The 25,291-nt window shown below is 39.7% G+C and overlaps 1 protein-coding gene across 2 annotated transcripts in view; it reads left to right on the forward strand.

Moving 5' to 3' along the window:
- The first annotated feature begins 5,954 nt into the window (after nucleotides 1-5,954).
- Nucleotides 5,955-25,291, forward strand: part of nlgn1 (neuroligin 1) — a 521,705-nt gene continuing 502,368 nt past the window's right edge. Inside the window, exon 1 of one of the 2 annotated variants that reach the window (XM_033620864.2) lies at nucleotides 5,955-6,461. The gene's annotated coding sequence lies outside the window, so the exon portion shown is untranslated. The remainder of the gene's footprint in view (nucleotides 6,462-25,291) is intronic. The other variant, XM_033620865.2, reaches the window with a different exon arrangement.

Consider the following 25,291-nt stretch of genomic DNA (forward strand, 5'->3'; position numbering starts at 1 on the left):
TTGTTAATTTAAGTTGAGAATTTTGAATTTTTGATTTTTTGGCTGAATTTTGAAAACAAATCTGTAGAAAGTTGTTTCTCTTTTATTTCTGTTTCTCTGACCGAGAGAGTGCTCTGACCACAACTGGACAAAAATAACGCGGAGCACTCATTATTTTTGTTGTTAATTTAATTTGAGGGGATTGTAAGGGACAATAAAGTATCTATATACTTATTTGTTGCAAACCAACCTGAATCCTCGCCTTTTCTGCTGAGTCCCGGTTTCTTGTCCTGGTTATGATTTTAACACTTGGTCACAATGTATCGTTTTACATGGCAAAATATGTGCGTCCTTGGGACACATGGATGACTTTACTGCGTTCTTTCAGCTTATAATGCGTCATGGACGCAGGACGCGTAGCTGGCAAACATAATTATGTTTATGTGTTACGTGGTAGGGCCCCATATTAAGTATTGAAACGGGCCCCCTGATGCCAAAGGCCGCCTCTGCTGGTTGTTTGTGTCCTGAGATGTTTTTCAGACCTCTTCAGACTCTGCTGACGTCGCTCTGCTGCAGCTGTTCCTCCATCTTCTTTTTATATCCTTCCTTTCCCCGCCTGATGTTTCTCCGTAGCTCCTTCTGCACGGCCTTCAGCACCTCCTTATTTCCAGAGTTAAAAGCTCTCCGCTTCTACTTCAGGAGAGCTTTTAACTCTGGAGTAATCCAGGGTTTGGTGTTGGAGAAGCAGCGTACAGTCCTGGTGGGTACGGTGCTTTCCACACAGAAGTTGATGTAGTCCGTAATACATGATGTCATACGTCATACTGTCAGTGTCCTTTCCATGGGAATCACTGAGTTGGCATAAAATAAATCCAGTGTTTTATTTATTTTATTTTACTTTATTTTATTTTATATTATTACCCTTGGCTTTAAACAAAAATATGCTCTTTTGTAACCTGTTAGAGGCCAGAATGATGCATTATTATTTCAACTGGGGGACATTTTTGGGATGCATTATTCAAGATACAATCAGAGAATAAAAATGATATACTGTATTACAAAGCTGTATAAGACAAATCTGCTTCACTTTTATGCAAGCAGCAAAAAAAGAGTCTAACATTTGGTGTTTTGAGAATTTAACATTCAAGGTCAAGCATCAAAGGTCTTCCAAAAGTTGAACAGCAGCTTTGGCTGGACCAAACATCCTCAGACTTTTCTTCATGTAGTTGTAGAGAATTCTGTGACATCCACAACTTCTTATCAGCAAGACAGAGGTGTAGAGGCGCCAGGCCACCGGGGTCGTTCCGCTTCACGGGCAGATATAGCTGTGTATGGTCTGCATATCAATGAAATGTCACATGTTTTTCTTCATATATTATAGAGCCTAGTTGAAGTCTATACACTGAAAATAATAGAAATCAAAGATTAAAGCAGGGACACATCACAGGTGAGCTTTGCAGATGGTGGTTCAGTATAGATTGGACTAATCTAGGGAGCAGAAAGCAACACTCTTCACAGCAGTTCTAGCAGGGCCAAGCAAAGATTATGAGGAGTTATAAGATTATAAGAAGTTATGAACACTGTTCTTTTCTACACCGTAAACCCCAATTCCTTCACTCAACTTATTGTTGAGTACAATACAGTAACACAAAAGTTTTGAGTACACCAGACACAAAATAAATGTCTCACAAGTCCCTTGTTGGACAGGGTTTTTATCTTATTTTGTCAATTATGGAAATGCTCTTAATTTGACTGCAGCATAACTTTATGCTTAACACCCTAATATCCACACAGGTGGGGGGTCACTAACTGTGCATTTGACTTAACTCATGGTGAAAAATGTCTTATATCACAATGTTAACTGTAACCCATTAGAACTATTGTGAAATACGAAAATATTAATCCCTGCGGTATGGGTCAAATGAGTAATTTACAAAACATTTAAACCGTTTTCTTCAGCATATGGCCTGAAAAACATTGTCTCACAGCATGCTGGGAAACTCCACCCATTTAGCCCTAACACGCCATAATATGTTAAGTGCACAGTGACAGTGCCATTAGCACTTAAACTAATTAGGTGAAATCGGCTTTATAGATTTTAATCAAATTAAATCAAAACTCAAAAATTGTTGACTTTACATAATAAAATTATGTCAAAGTTTTGTTTCAAGTGAACATAAAGGTTTTATGTCATTTTGACAATTCAGGGCATTTGTGTAGACTTACATTAACAGTTTGTGTCATGGATTGGAGTTTACAGTGTATGAGATAGGTGTATAGGGGAGGGATGCATGATAATATCAGCAGATATTGGCTTTAAAATGAAATATCGGAATCAGCCAACGTGCTGATGATATCGGTAAGTGATCTGCATCACGCAATATCGGCTTTGAAATTAACTATCATATTTGGCCAACATGCTTTTTCTGATTTTGCATAATGAATGAAAATTACATATGTTGAAAAGTGTTGTATTTCATGTCTCCATCTGCTGGTGGGCCATCACGATATAAGTATGCATGAATAATATGATGTTAATTCTACTATAGAAGAGACTTGATGATCACTAAAATTAGGTAGGGAAAAAAGTGGATATATCCATATCAGCATCGGTTATCAGCCAAATAAGTTGTTACATATTGACATGTCGGGAATCTGCAAAAAAATCCAACATCATACATCCCTACCATATAATTGCTGGCCAACTGGGCATATCTGAAATCCATTAGTTTTCTGGAATAGCATAGGGATCTGGTAATTAAATGTTTTTGTTTCTAGCTGTGGTGCTGTTATTTAGCTTAGTTAGCTGAGCTATGCCATCCTTATGTGCATTATGATGCACACAGGGATGCAATGAGGCAGTGAAATGTGATGTGATCCAAAATACAGACTGTATAGATGTTTTTTGACCAAGTACAAACTTAAGATGACGTTCAGTCAAGGTGTTTGTGGCAATTAGCGGCTACGCACGGGATGAGTAGGAGTGCTTTAACAACTCTTCAATGGCAACTCAGCAATAGTATGGCAGATGAAAGTGTTATGTTACTGCATCACAGCATCACTGAGCACTAATATATTGATGTAACTGGAGCAGTCCAAGCTACTGAGCATTCCAGTTGAATCAATGCCAGCCATTTCCACACAGACCTTGCTAGCAAGCTGTCATACATGTCCCATGCATAGATGTTTAATAATATAATAATGCCCTGTACAGTATGTCTACAGTAGTTGTCAAAATCCCTTCAAATCTGTTAGTTAGTCAGGTAGGGGGTCTTTACATTCCTATTTTCAGCCCTTAAAGAATTATTCAAATGAAATTTTTAGCTGTGAGCATTTCAAACTGATTATTTCACTCGTTACAGACATCCTGTGACGAGGGCTTGGCAACAAGGAGATATTTACTATGCAGTCATTGTCAGTTACTGTTTGTAGACAATATCAACACTGAAAGTGAAAGGCAACCCCAGATTCACTCTTTCTTTGGAACAAACTTTGCTTGGTGTTTCGCCTCACTATATTTGTGTTTTTTTTTTGTTTTGTTTTGTTTTGTGTTTTTTTGCTGTGTCTGTATGTTTTAAGCTTCCTCGTGGATGCTTGTGGATGTCTGGCACCTGGGGCCACATTCACAACAGCGAGATCCTAACTTAAGGAAGGGAAAGAAACGTTTACCTTTGTTAGGTGTGGTGGACCCTGTTGCTAATTTGATGCATTCTTTTAACAGATGTGATTGGTTGTCACAGGCATGCCCTTAAGTGAGCCTGGAAGGTGTGGACGCCCAGTGGAAATGAAATGAACTGCACTACAATAAGACACTGAAAGTGTTGTCTTTGTTAGTGTGATCACTCTGCTGATGGAGGGTTGAACACTGTTGTATTTTTCCAGTTGCAAACATCTTAGTCTATGGTCACTTTAATACAGACAATATATTATTAGGTAGGAAATATGTGCATATTCCTAATGAGAACGACCACAAACATTCTCCCTGCATCTAATCTGTACCATTTCATTTCCTTACTGTCATCCAGAATATTTCTCTGACCTGTGTTTCCACCATTTTCTTCTCTACTTGAGAAACTCTCAGACCTCTTAAAAGTCCTCCTCCCTGCTTCTAACATTTTTTGATTTTAGGAGCTCTCTTAAGGGCTAAGATGCTTTGTGAATTACTGTCATCTTAACCAGGACTTTGTCTAACTTTAAAGGGAGATCCTTAGAGGACATCACAATTCTAAAGGCTACGTCACCACTGCAGGACATGCCACCATGTAGCACTTCATGCCACTGTCTTATTTCCAGCCACGCTGTGCCTGAAAATAAACTTTTATTAGCCTCAAATCATTCCCTAATTTTCTTACCTGAGTACATTAAAAATATAAAAGTATTTTGATGACTTTACTGCTAAGTAGTTGCATCCATAGCCATAGACAATTTACAGTTTGATCAGCTTTATTATTTAAAAAAATAAGGCTCGGCATGGAGTAACTTTTCATTAGTTACATTATGTCTGATGACACATTGCAGCCTGAAGTGTACTGTGTGAGCTAGGGGTGGAATGTCAGAGTTTGGTCGCTCGGACCAGCACCAATTAGGAGAGCCTCAATGAATTCTGTGGATATTTAAGGAACCTTGCTTAATTGGGGGGTTACTGGGGGAACCTTTAATAACTCAAAAGCAGTTTGGGGAGGAACCTTTTATAATATATAGGGGGATCTTTTTTCAAATAAATTAATGAGACTACAAACAGTCTTTCTTCTGTTAAAAACATAGCCATTTTATAACTGTTGTTTCTCAAAATCATTATGGAAAGATATACTCATACATAGGCTGTATACAGTCAAAGATAAGAGTATCATTCATAAATTTTGAGTAGATAAATTAAATTGATCTTTATTCCTTATTTAAACTAATGTGAAAGCCCCCCAAAAATATCCGTTCATTCTAAAAGGATTGTAGGGTATTATTATGATTGAAAGGGATTACTTCTTTATTTATTTATTCATTTATTTGTTTTAGGAAAATCCTGCAGGGTATATTTAAGCAAAATAGATTGGCAACAGCTGTCTTACGGTGTTTTCTTTCTTTTAGAATGTGTCTTTGGACCTTTGGGGCAAACATGTATTTGTAGCTATTTTGATAATTTAATAATGATTAGTTAAGCCATTTTGCAAGCAAGCATGCCACATATGACCCTGTGTCAGATTTGCTGCTTTTTGCTTTTTATGTGATCTGTGTTTGGGCTGCTGTTCAGACACAATGGGCTATATAAAGACAATCCCTCAGGCTTTGGGACTTTTTTCTTTTTTGCTATTTTCTGTAACTTTATAGACTAAATGATTTTAATTGATAAATTTAAAAAAAAATACTAACTGATGAGGAAAATAACCATTAGTTCCATAACCATTCTGCTTCTCCATAATATTATCTTTAAGATTGTTATTTCTGTTTACTGTATTTGTCCTTCCTTTTTTCCTGTTAAAGGTATTTTGTTTTTTGTTTTTTCCTTGTCCTTTTCAAGAGTCTAAGCAAAGGCAGTATCATATTCTGATATCAGATTGTAAAGCCCTTAGAGACAGATGTGGAATTTTCCCCCAAACAATCATTACTGTCCATTTAATTGATTTGAGAAATATCTTTTCATTGATTTCATACTCATCATAATTTTTCTTAGCTGTTACCTTTTCATTGCACCACTCGTTACTCCATCTTCAGATCTCTGTCACAGTAATATTTATTTTTAACATGAACAAAGTCATTTGTCATAGTCCATCAGTCCCCCCCGCTGATGGCACGCGTGGATGCAAAAAGTCCCACTTCCCCGTGTATCTTTAAGAACAGACTGTGATGGGGGCGGGTCGGGGATGAACTCATGTAGCTGTGGAGTTCCCTCCAAGGCCGCTAGGCGCGTCTCTGCTCCATGAAAGCTGCCGAGAGAGACTGAGGGCTGGAGGAGAGGAGGAGGAGGGGGGGAGGCGAAGGAGAGGAGGCGAGAGCAGAGAGAGAGGACGGTGTTTTATCAGCCAAGTACAGCCTGAATCGTGAGGAGCGGACGATGGGGGGAAAAATCCCACTCTTGTTTCTTTTTCTCCAACATCACCGTCACTAACATGTAGACCGGTGCGTGTAAAAAGACCCGGAGCGCGATGGTCTTTGCTGTCTAGGAGAATATAATTCTAATTATAGTTGTGAATAAAAAAAACATTTTGGATTAACAGCGGACTTGTTTCTGGACTAAAGGGGTTTCCTTAATTTGTTTCCGCGCGTGTGTAAATGTTGGACCGCATATAACCTTAGTTTCTACCCTCTGGAGTGAAAAGTGCGCCAGCCTTATTTCCCAGGCTTATTTCCAACGCTTGAGCGTCGGTATTTTTTTTTTAGGGGGCTATGTGGCTTTTGGAATGAATGCACCTTATCCTAACGGGACGTAACGCACAGAGGAATATTGTCTGAGGTGGAAAAAAAACAGCGGATGGGATCCTGCCTGAACGGTAAATACACATTCAGACTTTGATTCTGCAAGCTCCATCAGGCAGTAAGAGATTCTGTTATGGGGTTTGACACTTTACCGGTCAGATCAAGCCACTGCGATGCAATGGGCTGAATTTCTTAGTTCATGATTTACTCAGCAGAATTTTCCAGAGGAGGTGGTGATGGTGGTGGAGGACAAGTTCAAGTGGATGTTGAGATAATGAATGGCTTTTTTTCCTCCACATGACGTTATTTCTGCTTAGTGGAAGGGGTTAGTGATGAGAGGAACTGTGCGTTGGAGAGGCTTTTGGAAACGTCCCCGTGCACAGCGGAAAGCAGCAGCTTCTGTCTGCCACTTTGGGCTCTCTCACTCAGTTCCAAGCGCATGGACGCACAGAGCTGCGCATTTTCACCCAGCTAGATGCGCAAAATAGCGAAGTTCGAAAATAACGCTTTGGCTGAAATGGCTGCGTGCTGAATTTGTTCTCAGAAATATTACCCCGCTGTAGAAATGTATGAACTATCAATCTGTTCGTGTGTCTGTGTGTGTGCAAATCTTCTATCTTAAACTGCATGATCTTGTATAAAGGAGAGAGAGAAATGCTTTTATCCGTTCTTAATCAAAATGAACAATCTCAATTTTGCATTTTGATGCTGGAATCACATTTGTTATAACACTCGCGCTGATTCCCTCTGGTTAATCAAATTAACGCAACCCCCCTCTCAGGCTGATTGCTGGGGGTCAGGATGGAGGGGGGATTGAGAAGAACAGTGTGTGTATGTGTGTATGTGTGTGTGCGCGCGCGTGTATGGTGAATGGAGTCTCTCTATCCTCTCTCCGATCCAGGAGGAGGAGGAGGTGGAGGAGGAGGAAAGTTGCGCCCGTCGGCCGCTGCGGGGGCACCATCGCCATATAAAACTGGATGAATGCGGTATTTGTGTGTGTGCGCTCCAGTGACTTGTCACACCAAAAAATGAAGTAGAAAGAGCCTTTGGATGCTGCGATGTGGCCCTGGCAGACACTCTTTAATGACATTACCCCATCAGCCCTCACACCCATAGATACAGCAAGGGGCCAGGCTTTGATTGGGGGGACAAATAGCTCAGTTGCAGAGATGTTAGTCATGTCTTCAGCTATATGGGCATTTAAAAATCGCCTTGCAGATTATCCTAATCAAGCCTGAGTGATCCTGCATATTTTTGTACCGTAGAGGCTACTGTCAGGTGTGTGCTAATGTGTTCTCATGTGTTGCCAAAATATTGTCAGGAGTGTTGCAGCGATTCTGGGTCTCACGATCTGCCGATGACCTTTAATGAAGTTCCTAGATTTTTTTTTTGTCTCCTCTTTTCTGTTTCTCACTGCATTATTGTGTTTTCATTACATGGCCATGGAGGCAGCCTCCATGGTGTTTGTGGCAAGGGGGGCAGCCCCCAATGGTTCACACTACTCAGTCCCTTGGGCTCTGATCTACATAGCTCAGCCCTCAAGGAAAACATCTCACCGCTCATGGTCGTCTTTTCTCTCTTCACGTACTGCTCCCCCTGGTTCTCCCACATCCTCATCTCCTCTCCTCTCCCCACCTCTTGCCTCGTCTACCGTTCTGTACATAGGAGGGAGCTAGTTCGTAAATTATAGATTCCTTGTTGACTCACGCTGTGGCCCTGTTGTTTCTGGAGAAAGTGGCAGCTTCACTCTTTGGTTGCCTGTTTTGTTTTGAAGGGTTCTATATGTGAAGCTGGCCCTTGAAATTGGGGTTATGATTTGAACTATTTTAGTGCAGTGGTACATGATGCCAGTGGGACACGGGCTGTACTCCACCAGTGGTTCATACAACTGACTGAGTAATTCCACCTCCCATTTCAACAAAGATCTTACATGTTGTGCTCTAAACAGCAGATAAGGCCTGGGCAGTTGTCAGTAGTTGACAGCATGTACTACAAGTGTGTTCCAATAGAGTAGTGCAGGAATGAATCCCGGAAATGAATTGACATTTTAGCACTTCTGCTTCCTTTGTCTCAAAGTCAATGCGTTTTTGGTTATAGATGCCTGAAATAAGGTCTATGGTTCACACAAGGTTAAGCTACTTTCACAATTTGTTCTATGACATAAAATACATCACTCAATACACCATGGTGAATTTTGAAACTTTCATGTGTCTCAAAGAAGGTGGCTGCTAACAAGTGTCTAAATGAAACTGCAGAGTGTCATTACACCGACCACAGCTTTACAGCGTTGGTGATGTTAAGTCATGCTACTGTAGTGTAGTTCTTTTATAACCTAATGTTAGCTTTTTACTTCTGATGATTGCATTTAGGCATCAAAAATCATAAAAGTGGTGTTAATTTGTGAAGATTATCTTGCTGCACAACACATGTAAGTATCATAAACTCTATTTGCCACAAAGCTTTTTTTCCTACAGTAATCACAAAATCCCATGGAAAAATCCCACAGGCTTTTTGGCAAAGGAACCTTGGGAACTTACACCCACAAAAAAAAACTTAATCTCTGCAGCACTCATGGCCTACAAAGGTGTAGCCTTCAGAGCGCTGAGGGGCAGCAGGCTGAACTGTGTTTCCTCCCCACATGTGATAGTCTGGAGAAGATTCATTATGAGTTTACATCCGAAGCGCCAAGCTCTATGTTAACAGTGCATTCAGGTGCTCATCACCTTGCTAAGTAGGAAATGTTCGTTTATCATGACAAGGTTTGTCTTGGATGGCTAGTTTTCTCTTTTAGTTGTAATGTTTAATTTCATTTTGTTTAATGTTTAAGAGGGACTACCTGCAAACGGTAACTGAAGTTAATGGTAAATGGTAAATTAATGCATGTGTGTAACTCATTTTCTATGGCCCAATATGTGCTAACATCCACAGATAGAGTGACTTGCAAGCAACAGGTTTTTGGGGCCCCAAGAGGAGGACCCTTTGGAATGGGACAGGCTTTGATGGCACTTTATTATATATTCAGTTGTGTGATATGGACTTGGAAATAGCAGCTACTTACAAGAGTTGGTTACTGAGCAGAATACATTAGAGCATTTGTACTGTATTAACTGTATGAACAAAGCCAAGTGAAACAGTAATCTTGCACATTATCTTTTTTTTAACTCCTGTAGGTCACTTTTATGGATTCAGACTGAGAATTGACACAAATAAAAAAGTAGATAAATGTGGTTGAGAGAATAAACCTCTGATGCTGATTTTTTTTCGCAAACCAAATAGTTTTGGTTGTCTAAGGTTCCCTCAACCATAGAAGTGACAGATCAGAAAACACAGAATTGTCACATGGGTTGTTTGTAAGACATTGATGAGCTACCTACTTTTTTGTGTAGGTATGACACATTGTTGGAAATGACATATAATGTGCGCCATATAATGTGGTATCATATTGTATTGGCGTTTCTCTGCGGGGCAGCAGCTTGGTCTAGAGATAAGGCTGACTAATAGAGGGTTGCCGGTTTGATCCCTGACAATGTTTATTAAGGGTAAAGTTAGGGATGGGTATCGTTAAGATTTTAACGGTACTACTACTCTTATCGATACCGCTTATCGATCTGGTATTTTAACGGTACTCTTATCGATACTTTTTGAGGAAGAAAAAAAACAAATCAAGAACATAAATTGCTTTATTTTCTCAATTCTCATTATGCAACAAAATAGTTTCTTAACAAAACATTTTACTTTTTACAACTTGAAATGTAAAATACATAAAATAATAGTGTTGTCACGGTACCAAACTTGGGACCCACGGTACGATACCAGTGAAAGTATCACGGTTCTGAGTAGTATCACTATACCACAGCAAAAATGAGGCAGATGTGCCTTTTGTCATTTATAAAAAGATAAATCACTTTTCTATAATACATCAATGATATTTCAATGGAATAAATTGCTTATTGACTTATTCATACTTCAAAAACAGCATCAATAAGTGATTAACATAGGGGGGATCAAAATAAAATAAACAAAATAAAAATCAACCAGCCACCCTCCTCCCCTGACAAGTAAAGAACAGTCCCTAAAGTGCGCTGAGGTTTGTGGACCATTACCTGACACAAAGAGAGAAATGTGAACGGCTCGTTTCCCCTCTGACACGCCACATACCTATGTGCAGCCACGGCTCGGCTGTTCAGGTACTTCTGGACAGTCATGACACCAACAAAGAGGAAAATATTGGACCTGGAGCCGGGCTTCTCCGTCGCCGGTAAGCCATTATCTTGTGCTGCGAAGCACTATGGCCGTCGTATTTGACAGGAATACGTATTCCTGTCTGTGTCTGTGACCCCTGTTCAACCCACAACCGACAGGATTCTGCTGCTGGTTGAAATCTGTACTCGCACAGCGTGCTCCTGAATGATTTCTTTTACTTGCACAAAACTATTTTTAGTCACAACTGCAGTAAAATGCTCGCACCGTAGAGCTCTGTCGAAAACAAATCACTGTAGCATATATAAACAAATCTAGCCTACAAGTAAAAATATTAGGTATTCTAGGTATGTTAGGTATTCTAGATATTTTATATGGTGATGTAACATTAATCACTATGGATATATAGACCAGAAGGGGGAAATCCCACGCACCCAGCCCAGGCTATAATTATGGTTATATTTATGTATTTAGAAGTATCTGAAAAATACACAAATAAAATCCCAAATCTGAAACTCTATTTAGTAAATAGGGTCGCAAAATAGCTAATGGTTATTAACTCCACGTGTTGGCTGCTAGCATAATGTTACAAACCTGGACTGGACGTAGATGAATTAGCTGTGCTAGGGCAGTCAAACCCTGTACATCTTTCGTAATGTGAAGCCACACTTTTGACCGTTTGGCTCTCTCCGCCATCGTTATCCATCTAAAGGTAGGCTACGAGCTTGAGTTGGTGTATGCGCTGTCTTATGTGTGTGAGTGTGTGTGTGTGTGTGTGTGTGTGTGTGTCACTGGAACAACAGCCCCGCCCCCCTGCTCTCCACTCACACACAGCAGGCAGCCAGGGTGAGCGAGACAGATCTCTCGTCTTCTGGGAGAATAGCGCAAATTATGATACAATGACGGATAATTGACAGAGTTGGTGAGATAAATGTGCAAGATAATGTTTATCTTGTAAAAAAAAAACGCGACTGCTCCAGTACCAATAGCAGAACCGTTAAGGTCAGAGCTTATCAATACTGCGGTCTTGAAGAATGTAGCACCGGGGCTCGTTCAATACCGGAGTTCGGTACCCATCCCTAGATAAAGTGATTGTGTGTTGTTAACTAAATGGTGTAGAAACACCGCTGAATATACCATATTTAGTTAAGATCTAATTACACTGGAGTCATGGCAACAAGGAAACAATTACAATATTTTAAATATGCATCTTTCTTTACTGAGACAGCAGAAAATAAATTAGGTATTGACAGGGATACAGAGAGGGCACAAGTGGTTTCACCCAGCCAATCTATACTTTAGTTCAGTTCAGTTTTCCACTTTGTTGCCTTTCACATGTTGTTGGAAATTCATTTTACTGCTTCCTTCTGGTTGCAGGATGAGAATCAAAAAGCAATTGTAAAATATTGGACCTGCCTTTAGAATAGTAAATGGTTTGCTATGTTAAAATGCTGCATGCATAACAAATACTTTTGCCCCCAAAGAAATAAGATTCAATTGCAAATTATCAAAAATCTAAACCGTGAGGATTAGTATTATCTCAGATGGTCGTATTTAAAATCTGACACAGTTCCCTCAGTGTGAAGGCTGATACTGCACACAGTGTAGTTACAAAATGACCCACGTCCTTTTACATTTACCAAAACAAACCTAAATAGGAAACACATTAAATTTAGATGTCTAAAGATTGCTTTATTAGGTAACATATGGCAAAGATCAACTCAACAAATGGGGATAACAGTTTGATCATCACAAAAACGATGCTGCTCCAAACTTTCCTAAAACTAACCATGTGCGTGTGTTGGCTAAATGTAACCATGTGCTTTTGTTGTTGAAGGAAAAAATGTCAATTTGCGGTGTTGAACCGACGTAGTGTGTTTATTTTGAAAGCGATTGTATGTAAACTGTTCATTTCATGTGAAAATGGAGATGTATTTTGAAAACAGACAAAGCATGTAACAGGCTGAAGTTGACACGGCTTGCCAGAACATCAACAACATGCTCAGGCTACCTTGCATGTCATATGTCAATGTGGAAAGTCCATGACCAAACGTTGAAATGAAGAGTTCTACTCCCTCCCTGAAGAGTGAAAATGGGTTGGATATTCACATTCTGAAGTCCTGCTGCTGTGTTCAGTTCTCAGTTTGCCTAAACTTTGGTGTGTTTCTTATTGGGTCTAGTTTGGTTAGACTTGTGAGAATATTGTCATTGGAACCCTGGTGATAATAAAACAGGACTCTACCAATGATAAAACACCCATGAAAGGATTATGTAATATTTTGTGATGGGTGTATATATCCACCATCGCACTGAGGGACTGGCCACCTCATTTCCTTTACTCAGCTTCTAGCTGTCACTCTTTTTGACAGGTGTGGTTAATGGGACTTCTGATCTGCCACATTCATCAGAATTATTCAATAGATGTGTGTCTTCATACATTCTGCATCTTTGTTCACGAGGCAAGCAGATGCAAAGGCATACCTGAGGAGCAGTGTTCTTTTGATATGTTTTGTTCTTGGTGGTTTTGATGATGGAATTCACTCTGTGTTTCATTGTCCAATGTACAGCACACTAAGGAAAACAAATCAGTAAAAGAATTCAGATTTTTAATTTGTTTTAGGTGTCGTAAGGTATTGTCTATAGTTTGCTTTTTATGAAATTTTCATTCTGGCAGAATAGATGGATTTATAGAAAATGCTTGCTAGCCAAGACAAGTCCTTCATGAGAGACATTTCTTTTATGTAAATTAAATCTTTTGATGTTTTTGGAATTTTTATATTGTGATTGGCAGTGTTATCATCTTAGTTGTTGTCTCTTGTCTAGTGTCTGCATGGCTGGGAACCATTTGTTGCGGGACCCTTAAATCAGTCAATCAGGTGTTTGGAAGAGATCCATGCAGATATTGCTGACAAATTATTTTAACCTTTAATAGAAACCAGCTTACCTTACAAATTGTCTCATACATGAAACCTAAACTCCAACGTCTATTGTGCAAGTTTAGGGGAGGTTAGTGGCATCTAGCACTCAGGATTGCACATTCTAACCAGCTGAAGCTTCTCCTGGTTAGAATTCCTTCAGTGTTCATTGTTCAGGAGGTTTTTTTACCATGAGCTAAATTATCCATAGAGGTCTTGTTCTCTCCAAAACAAAAGGATGACGTGATTGAAACCAGTAAAAACCCTGAATAAAGCAGTTTCACTTCACTGTTAAGTGTTTCTTCTATGCTGATTAGCCCATGACAGTTGGGCTGCAAGCCAACCACATGCTAATGTGTGCTCTCCTGTTGTCTCTGAGAACTTAAAATCCAGACATTGAGAAGGTTTTTACCAGGAGCCAAATTATCCACAGAGGTCTCTTCCTCTCCAAAACAAACAGACCCAGTGATTAGGGCTGGGCAATATGACCTCAACTCAGTATCACTATTAATTGAATATATCAACTTGATTTTGATTAATTAACTTTTTCTTTCTTTTTTTTGCCCTCATAGTTCACTGACAAGGTTTGTACTAAAAATATGCTGAACTATTAAAGCTGGGATATTTTTTCTTATGAAAGAGTGCATATCTTTGTGATTTTAAAATAACTGAAGGAAACACACACAGATAAACTACTTTCAATCAGGAGAGACACGTTTTTATGGTAAAAGAATATTTATTAACGTGAACGAATGACTAAAAATGTGGAAAGTCTTTGGTGATTAGACCTCGAGATGGTTTGATTTAAGGAGAGTGAGGAATCCACAGTCGAACAGGGAAACCCCCCGGGGTCTAGACACTGGTGGTGGTAGAGGTGGTGAAGATGAGATGAGAGGAAAATGGAGAAGTGCTGATGATCTGGATGAGTAGAGGAATGAGTCTTTGAGAGCTTGTCCTGGACTCTGGATACGATGGCCGGAGGTGATCGCGGTGGAGGAGGGTGCCAAGATTCTGCCTAAAATGATGGCTGACAGCAGCAGAAGAGAGAGCAGATTTAAAATTTTGCAGTGGCATCCTGATTGGCTGAGAGATCGTGGCAAAGTGTGATTGGATAACTAGAGGAGTGAACACCCATAGTCAGCTGATTAGAGGGAGTAGTGAGAGTGGGATGGAGAAAAATGTGAAAGGGTGAGCACGAGAAAGGTCTTCCTGATTGAACTTACGCTGAGCTTCATTTCTTGAATCTTTTTCATATTGTGTAGCCTTTGTAAATGCTTGTGTTATTGAGAGCTTTGTGGCAGCACTTGTCGCTGGAGGCTTGTCAGTCTCTTTCTTTTTTGAGCCATGCACTGTTCTTATTCAGTAACATGATTGTGCTCCAAGTGCTGAAACAGATTGGTGGTATTACCTTTGTCACTGAAACGGTTTTGCAACAGTGTTTACATCTGATTTCTTTCTGTTTGGTGTCATCTTCATGAAAGCCATTAAGTGTCCAAATGGCAGACACAGTATTTCTCTTTGGTACATGCTGCTCAGGTTGGTAAATTGGCTTGGTGTTTGAGTTCCAGATCGAGGACTGGACAGGGTGGAGTTTCATGACTACATACGCAGTGCTACATTTATAAGGGGACAATACATGAACTCACACAGTGGGGAAAGTGTTATTAAAACAAAATTACCATGGGAAAAAGTAAGTCAGTTAGAGGTTCTGAATGTGGGTTTCGATTAATTTTTCAATTAGTTGCCCAGCCCTACCGGTGAATTAAACTGGTAAAAACGATGATGAAAGCAGTTACATGTTAAAAATCAGTGTCTTTGCAAAGCTGCTTGTTACTGAGGGACTACTTGCTACAGTGGCCAACATGAAAATGCAAATAGCCCTGTCTTGAGCCAGTGTTTGGTTTGTCCATTCTGAGCTACAGTAGAAATATCCATAAATGAAGACCTGCTCCCTATGTCGATATAAATGGCTCATTCTAGGGTCATGAAAACACAACACTTCTGATTTTCAGGTACACCGAAGAAAACATACTTATTAAATTCAATTTTTTCCAAGATATCCCTTAAATCCCACACACTATACCTTAAAAAGCCAAACCTGAGTGACAAAATATGGGTATTGTAATTCTAATGAACTGACCATGTAAAGAAGACAAGAGTTGTGCATCATTAGAGTCAGTCAGTTAGATGTATGTCTAGTGCATCCATGCATGCAATTCACAACCTCTTTCTTTGGATATTACAGCTACTAAAAGCTTCTATTTGCAGTTGGATGCTTTGCAATGTGGGGAGCCTGTGAACAATAGTGACAAAAGCAGAAACAGTCCCTGAAGAAACAAACCACAGCTATCCCCCTGCTTTGATAGTCATGCTAAAATTACGCTTAAGCATTTTTGGCAGCACCTGAACTATATTGGAGCACAGAACAGTTCTGCTCATGCTGTTCCTTTTAATTATCAGAATGTTTTAATTGCATAGAATGGAAATAAAACAAACAACTCGCATGCTTGTAATTTAAAAATGCAAATGGGCCTTTGGAAAGAAAACAGGTCGTGTCAGAATGTATGAAAGAAAATGCAAGTCATTAGAGGTGATCACATCAGAGCAAAACGTAACAGGGGAGTCACGATTCCAACAACAGCCACAACTAAATAAAGAATTCAGAGATGGAGGACAGGGAGGACGCTGTTCCTGCTCAAATAAAGTAGACCACAGGGTGCAGTGATACCTGCATGTTATCAGTGATGACAGACAGAGCTGATAAGAAACACAGCAAGCAGCAGAGAAGATAGAATACTATTTTGTACTGTTTCAGCGTGGGAACCTTGTTTATCACAGGTTGCTGCCGAAAACAACTCCATGTATTGAGAATCCAATTCGGCCTTGCAACATCTCAGGAGCCAAGGTCGTTTTTTGTTTTTTTTAAATGGTGGGAGGACGCTGTCTGTTGCACAGAATATCACAGTGTCTGTGTAGATCCACACTTGTTGAGGCTCCTGGCAACTGCAGACTTGTCATCTGCTCCTTGTATAGCCACTTCTGTGCTCACTGATGCAGATTGGTAACCACCAGATAAGACTAACCATTGGTTAGTCTTATCTGCATGCTGTGATTCACAAGGACAGGAGGAGAAAAAATGAGGTGGAGGAGGAGGAGGAGGAGGAGGAGGAGGTGGGGATTAATGGAACGGAATACCCTGAGTATTTTACCTTGGCTTGGGATGGACTTTCTTCCTCTTCTACTGCCATCCTGTAATTCTGTAGTTCCCATGCAGTGAGAACATGAGAGTCATGGCTGGTAGCAGTAGATTATGATCAGTTGAAGATATAGTGCAGAGGTTTAGTGTCAGAATGTATGAATGCTCCTTCTCAGAATCAAATCAACACTGGCTTAGCAAAGAATTGTAGTGATTTATCATCCTTGTGCTGTTTCTGAGAATTTCATCAGTACTGGATGCACTGGAGAGTTTTAGTTTTGAATGCTGAAAATCAAGTAGCCTTTTGTTTTAATCTCAATCTTGCAATTGTAAGCCAGAAGGCTGAGTTTATGTGACTTACTGTATGTGCTGCAGGCTGCTGGGAGCATAGAAGCAAGTCAGGTGACTGTCACTTTTCTTTTTATACTAAGTCTGTGTAGAAAGGTGGTCTGGGTGGATAGATGGGTTAAACAAACAGGCATGTGAAAGTCAGTCTTGAGCTATTTTAAGTTTTAAGTCAACATTTTCATCATGTTACATTAAAGGGTAACTACATTTTTCAACCTTGACCCTATTTTCTCATGTTTTTGTGTCCAAGTGACTAATGGCAACAACACTTTTTGAAAGTGGTCCAGTGTTGAGTGAGACCACTGCAGCTGGCAGCAGCAAAACAGGCTGCAATGTAACCACTTGGGGCAATAGTGCATCGTCAGTTTACGTCCACTTAAAGTGCTTGTTTATGCCACTGACAGGTTGAGATTGTTTTTCTAATGCTGCGTTCACACCAAACACAATGCAAATTTTCATGTCACATTCCTCACACAAGTTTGAACGCTAGAATATTTTGTGTTAATTTGCTTCATACGCATGAATAACTTAGCTCATACACACGTGAAATAACTGAATGAACGTCCGCTGATATGTCCTTGTCGTTATACGTCCCCAGAGAATCTCAATGCTGATTGGCTACCACGGTGAGACCCGGTTGCTGAAGTTAAGATTTTTCAGCTCTAGCAAATAAGCTTATGATGCAAAAGCGCTACTTGTTTCGTTCGCGGCACTTAATTTGCGTATGTCATTCGCATCGCGTCGATTGTGTCCATTGCACCACCCGGCGGAACTCACATCTTATCACGTCTTTACATTGACTTTACATGTAATACCCTTGCACGAATTTGTTTATTTGCACCTGGTGTGAACACAACATAATTATCTGACAACTTCATGGAAAGGATCCCTACAAAGTTGGGTTTTTATATTCAAGAGTGAGGTCCTTTTTTTTTTTAATACCAGCAAAAGCCTTGAAATCGCCATTGCCAAACCTACCAGACTTCATTTAAATAAACAGAAATTTTATCATTGTACAACACACTTTATTCAAAACCCACAAAAACAAAATAAAACTCACGAAAGGCATCTTAGTTAAGCTTTCCACTCTTCAAACAATCACCAACTCTGATCAAAACCCTACTTACCCAGTCAGATGCGAAAATATGTTGGCTTTATGCACGCTTAAGTTAGTTTATTTTAATAGAGTCTGGTGGGTTTGGGGATGGCAATTTCGGAGCTGTTTCAGGTCAAACAAAAAGGATTTTACTTTTTCATACAAAAGTATATTTCTGTATGGATCCTTTACATAATGTTGTTACACACTTATAATAATCTGAGCCTGTGTGTGGCAAAAACAAGAACTTTTAGTGGACATGCATTGAGGGTGCACAATTGCCCTGAGGGATTACATTACAGCCTGCAATAAACTAAGTAGTTTTTACTTACCTAAACCTAACTGGTGATGTTTTTCCATAATTGTCCAATATTAAGTGGGTTGTGGAGGTCATGTTCCATCTGTTAGTCACTGACAGCAATATGCTTCACACCAATAGCACATTGATAGTGTCCAGTCTGTATTCACTAAGTATAACCAAGCAAACACAAAAAAGCAAATCACACAATGTGTGTGATTTTCTCAGTCTCCCACGTGGCTGGCCTGTAGACAATCAGACGACCTTGGTATGAATAGGAAGTATTATGCATGGGGCTGGAGGGTTTTGGTCCTGACAATCCTAGAGCATGTCAAAGTGTAATTGAACATTTACAAAACAAAAGGAACAAGTGGTGCAGGGTGGCACAGTGTTATGCTGAGTGACCTGTTGAACTGTAATTTAGTTATGCTCATGATTAGCTCAGTGTCACCAAATTCATCTGCCCTGGCTCTTGTTATTGGGTTATGAGAGCATTTGGCTGTCATGCTGAGGTGACTGGTACAGAATATAGTGCCATGGTGGAAACTATGAATCGCTGTGGTTACATGAGCAGGTTTCCTTATTTTCCAAATGTAATCACAGGGATTGACAGTTCCCACTGAAGGATTTACATAAGTGCTAAATAGTATGATATGTTGTCCAGTTTGCTGCAGAGTATGATGGCATGACTCGACACAACAACATTTAGGAGCAGAGGCCACTGATTCAGGATTAATAGGAGGCCTGTAAGAATATCAGCAGCCACTCGGTGAATTTTTAATGAATAAGAAATATACTTCTATAGTGTTGATGGGGAGCCAGGTTGCCTCAAATACAAGGAGATGATGGCTTCGCCCCCCCCTCATGTGTCTTGTGTCTGTCCCAGAGGGTGTCACTTTTAAAGGCTTCAAATCTTTTCACACATTTGTGTCAGCTGAAAGCTCACCTGAGGATTGTGCTGAAAAGAACAGTCTGTACTGGCAGGCTGATAGGGCTGTTAAGGTTACATGGCCAGAGTGTGTGTGTGTGTGTGTGTGTGTGTGAGTTAACATGGCTGGGGAGTGTGACTGCATATGTGTGTTGATGTGCAAGCAAGCATCACCAGGATGAGGGATTCCTGAAAAAACAAGAGTACAAGTGGACTGCTCTGCTTCTCTGAGAGAAAACTGCCAAGGCCTCTTCTCTTCTCTTCTCTTCTCTTCTCTTCTCTTCTCTTCTCTTCTCTTCTCTTCTCTTCTCTTCTCTCTTATCCTCTTCATGTAGCACATATCCATTTGTTTTTAATGCCAGTGGGGTCATTTATAAGGCTTGCATATATAGCAAACATTCATCTTTCAAATGGCCTTTATGATGTATTATTCAAGTTTGTATATTTATAGCCCATATTATTGCATCAAAATATGTGATGTCTGGTAAGGAAAAAAAGTCACACTTTTGGTTTTGCTTCAACGTCCCATAGGTGCATTAGCATGGTGATACTATTGGATCTGGATATGCATTAAAACAAAAACTGGTAAACATATTAGGGATGCACCGAGTTATTGGCCGAACATCAGTACCGGCTGACGTTCGCTTTGTTGGCTGTCATAGGCCTATCGGCAAATAAAATGGCATTCACCGATGACAGTGGTTGAGGTTTTTCTGTTGTGTCACATTAATTTTGTGCAGTCTCCAGATTAATGGCCACAAAGTTAAATTAATGAGCAGGTACAAGAAGAATACAGCAACTGTTTGGCAAATGGGCTCTGTAATTTCACTGTTGTGTGATGAGATGGTGAGTAGCAGCCGGTGAGCCGTCGTCCAAGGGACAATAAAAATGTGTTTGGGACGAACAGAGATCTTCCTCTTTAAGATGAAAGGACACAGTAAAGTCACTATTGTCAGGTCAGAGGATGCACCCCGTTGTTTCCCTGATGATGCTACATTGTAAACAACAAATCTATGTTAAAATCAGCAGGAGCAGAGCTAAGTATTGTTAATTATTAGCAGCCAGAGTCCTGGAGCTCCTGGAGGTTGCATTGTGTTCCTTTATGATGTGTTCAAGTTCTATTTATTAATAATTAGTATTAGGCAAAGGTAAATTCTAACCCTCTCATGATGTGTTCAGTGTTATCTTGTATAATGTAGTTTTTGGTGAGAAACTAAAATAAAGTTGATGTTTTCACTGCAATATAAAATAGATAATAGAGAAGGGCTTATGATATATATAGTACAAAAGCTTTTGGAGCGATTTTTAAAAAATATACTTTTCTTCCAAAAGCTTATATTAAAGGTTGTTGCAGACATTTGTATGATTGAATATATGCTCATTCAGGGATAGTGTAACAAAGGGCTTAATTGCTCTAAAACAGTTCACTTAATTTTATAGAGTAGATTTCTGTGTCTCTCTGGCACAAAAGGGGGAATTAATATCAGCAACAACAAAAAAGCAACATGAAAACATTGGCCAAATTGTTATTTTAAACGTCAGTATTGGTATTTTAAAGTCAGTGCATTCCCAAAATATCCCTGCAGTGATTAGATCAAAACAGAACATTAGTTATCATTTGCTGTATGGTCTAACATTCCACCAACGTTTTAAGAATAATCAATTTAGACATTTTTAACATGTAAAGAGGCTTAAAATTTTGTTATCTGTGAGAAAATTCACCACTAACTGTATTTTACGACATGATCATCATTCTTAAATACGTCCTGTTTCTGACTGACTTACTTTAGAACAGATTTTATTTCTGATTTGGTTAAGGTAGATTTAATTTTGCAAACCAGGATCACTATTTCTGAGCTAAATGGGACACCTTTTTGAGACACACATTGCCATAAGCAATATTCTGCCATTTTCAAGGAGCCAAACTCTGTTTTTTTCTGTTGAGCCACAGACCGCTTTAGGAGCCATAATGGTAAACTCTAATCTACTTTGATGCCTGTTGGCCAAATTGCCTGGGCAGTCAAACCTCACTAACTCTGGTTTTCTAAAGGGACAAATAAGTCCATTCCTGGGCTCTTCACAAGAGAAAACTTCAAAGTCCTCAGAGAGGCAATTTAGACTTCACACCTTTAAGCCAAAAGTTATATAAAACGGTGCCAAAAAAGTCATGAGAACAAGATTCAGACTTTGGGCCCCAGCAGCGGCCATCACAGTCCCACCATAGCCTCTGGCCTCTTTAGGCTCCTGTGGCACCCCAGGGAGGCCACTTTTCAGATATGTATTTCAAACTAACTGGATAATTATGTCTTTGAAGCAGACTCGAACTCTCACGGGGTGTAACACAGGTGGGACAGAAAATAGATTTAGAGAGGAAAAGAAATGGACTAGATACAGAGTAACAATGAAAAAGGTAAGAAAGAATGTATAATGATCCAACCTGCCCAGGTTCCCCCAGATTTGGGTGTATATATGAGTGTATTTTTAGTTGTTATTATGTTAACACCTGAATGTGTGTGTGAGCTTTCCGGATGCAGCTTAGTATTCGCCTGTGCTTCTGTCCTGAAGGGATCCATCTCGCGCTGAGCCAGTGTGGTGGCGAGGAAAGCCAGTTTCACGCCAACCCACTGCTTCCCCATTGACCCTCCTGGCAAACAGGTACAAGCTGTCTGCCAGGTGAACCAAACTGGGAAGGAAAAGGCTCCGCTCCTCCACCGCCCACTCAGATAACCCCAGCCGCTTTCCACTTTATTCATTCTACGGCACTCATGGCAGCAGCCTGCTTAGTATGGACGCCTACTGACAAGACTGTGTGACTGAGAGAAAATGTCCATGCATCGATTCTGCTCAGTCAAGATGATGGAATTGAATATAGTGCAGGCAGATTGGCACTTAATGCACTCATCCTTCGTGTGAGGTTATTAGGCTGCTCCTGTTGATGTAGCAACTGCATTTTAAAGCAGGTGTGTGTGCTTGTGTGTGTGTGCTGGAGAGATGTCCAGTCCAGTACTTCTGTCACAGCCAGTTATATAAGCTTATATTGTTGTTTTTGTTGTCTTGTTTTTATTACTGAACTTTGATTTTACCAGAGTAGATTTAGAATGTGCAATCTGTCAGACTGTGAGCCAGCAGAGCAAGGAAAGGAAGAAGAAGGAAGAGAGGAAGGTGGTGAGAGGATGAGGAGCACAACAGGGAAAGTGAGGTGACACATCCTCTTGGTTCTCATATACCCTACTGCTCCCTGGTGTGTGTGTGTGCTTGTGAACAATTTGTGTGACTTAACGTGCAGTTATTTGAAGGTATTAATATATGTTACATGTCATGTTATATTAAGTAAATGATGTAACACCCAACCATGCTAACCTGTAAGAGTATTAATTAGTAAGATATCATACAAACCGTTGCATGAGGATACGTTGCCTCACTGGAGCCAAGGTCACACAGCAAAGTGATCCCACTGACAGGCGAGAACACAGGTTACATTCCCTGTTCAGCAAACTAAACAAGAGTCAGCCAGTCTCCTCCAACAGCCTTAAGACCAACATTCAGCTAAAACACAAAATACTTACATTGAAGTGAGAGGCATTTGCAGAAAGGTACTTATTTGAGTGAGGTCCCATAAGAGTTAGCAGCTTATGATATTTATGTCTGTTATTAGGAAGTTTTTGTTTATTTTTTATCTTCTAATAGTGCTTGTGAAAACCTAGACATATTTCAATCAAAAGTTGTTAAAATTCAGGTCATGAGCTAAGACTGATTTTTGTTGTTTTATTATTTGACACTTTACCTTAAACCGTAGCCAACCAGCCAGGGCTGAACAGGGAGAGGGAAATATATACATTTATAACTATATATTAAACAGTGTATTAAGCAATGGGTTCACAACTAAAAGCCTTGGAAAATGACACACAAGCTTTCTGAACTGGTACCCCTATTAGCAGGATGACAGCCGTCCACTGCCTTCCAGAATCATTACAATTAAAGCAGGATTTATACCTCCATTTCAAAATTGGTCCCATACCTATATACGATGTAGGCTCTGAAAACCATTTCCCTCAGTGGAAACAAAACTTTTATTTACTTTTACTCCATAGATAAGAAAGAATAAATTGTAGCATTGTATGTCTTGTGTGTGATATATCCTGGCTTCATATGAGTAGAGGAAAGCTATGTTGGGAAATGTGTCTATTATAAGACTATTGTTTGTCTGTGAGCCTGCTGAGTTATAACAGAGTTAAATTTTGTTAAGTTACTTTTGTTAAATGTTTCTGTTGCTCGACTTCATAGGAGTAAAAAGAAAGACCCCTAGCTGCTAGGTTAATTTATGCAATGGGAAATGCCATAGACCCCTGAACTGTGTTCAGCAAAAGACAAGCGTTTTGTTGTAAATCTTGTGGGTTATAGTAAGGCCAACTTATGTTTGATATTGTTGCTATTAAGCCATGTTTAATTTGTGTTTTAGGTGTGTTTTAAGTCAATCAGACTTTACAGCACTTCACAGAAACTCCACTGCCGACTAGCATTTCAGAGGTGTAACTGCAGTGCAACACAGGCACACAAATACTAACAACAGTGTAGGCTCTACGCAGAGCCGACATACAACTATTAATCCACTTTACAGTAAATGTGAGCCAAGTATGTGTATTATTAAAAATGATCCAAAGAAAAACATATAGGTGTAACAGTCCATAGACCCAAGTCAGATAAAACATATATTCAAACCAAAGAGGATGGTGTGGAAAGCAAAACAATCTATATTATAGGCTACAAAGAATATTATTTTACATGGCTGTGTGCCACTTCAGTGTTGGTGTGCTGCAGAACTGCTGCCAGCCGCTCTACTGCTGAGTGACTTGAATAGTCTGTTTTACTCGAGTCACAATAAGTGTTTGTGGAATGTGGATGGCTGCCGTGCCACACAGTATATTTGTGAGAGAGCCAGATAAACAGACACTTCACTTAAATGTGTTGCCTTAAGCTACCATAACTCAATACCTTTTTCTTTTATGTCTCTCCTACAGTTTTGACCTAGAGCTGTGTAGTTACATTTATTCCCGGCCAAGATGATTCGCATTGTGCTACTTTACTAATTATTTATTGTTCACTTATGTTCCTTATTATGGCTTCAGTCTGCTTGTTTTACCTCCTCTACACATTGCTTCTTGCCCTCTTTTTTGGTGGATATTCAGAAATTTACTACCCTCTTGAGTGTGTTTCCTGCCATTTATCAAAATACTGACTTTAGCTGACAGCTGTTGGGGTTTTATTAGAGGCACAGTTTCCATGACATCAGAGTTCACATCTTGTCTCAGACCTGCAGTTATTTTCCACGTGTTTTTTATGCCTCTGCGCTGGCAATAGCCATGGCCGGAGGCATTATGTTTTTGGGTTGTCTGTCTGTCCCATTCTCATGAACACAATATTTCAAGAACACCTTCAGGAAATTTCTTCACATCCACTTGGACTCAGGGATGAACTGATTAGATTTTAGTGGTCAAAGGTCAAGGTCACAGTAACTCCATCTGTCTCATGCTTAAGAATGTGAAATCTCAAGAACCTTGAGAGAATTCCTTCAAAGTTGAGACAAACTTCCACTCTAATTCAACAATGAACTGATAAGAATTTGGTGGTCATTGGTCAAAAGTCAGTGTTCCTGTGACCTTGTCCATCTCAGTGAATGCAATATCTGAAGAATGCCTTTACGGAATGTCTTCAAATTTGGCACAACATCCACTTGGTCTCAATGATGAACTGATTTGGTAGTAGGGATTTAGTAGAATTCGGTAGTCAAATGTCAAGGTCACTGTGACCTTGTGACATCTAACTCTCATGAATGTGATATCTTAACAACACTATCCTTATTATAGATATCACTGAATATCAAGTGAATCATATTTCTACATTTTTTGCATCTATTTTGTGTTAA

The sequence above is a fragment of the Epinephelus lanceolatus genome, chromosome 6 (genome assembly GCF_041903045.1).
Source record: "Epinephelus lanceolatus isolate andai-2023 chromosome 6, ASM4190304v1, whole genome shotgun sequence".
NCBI lineage: Eukaryota > Metazoa > Chordata > Actinopteri > Perciformes > Serranidae > Epinephelus > Epinephelus lanceolatus.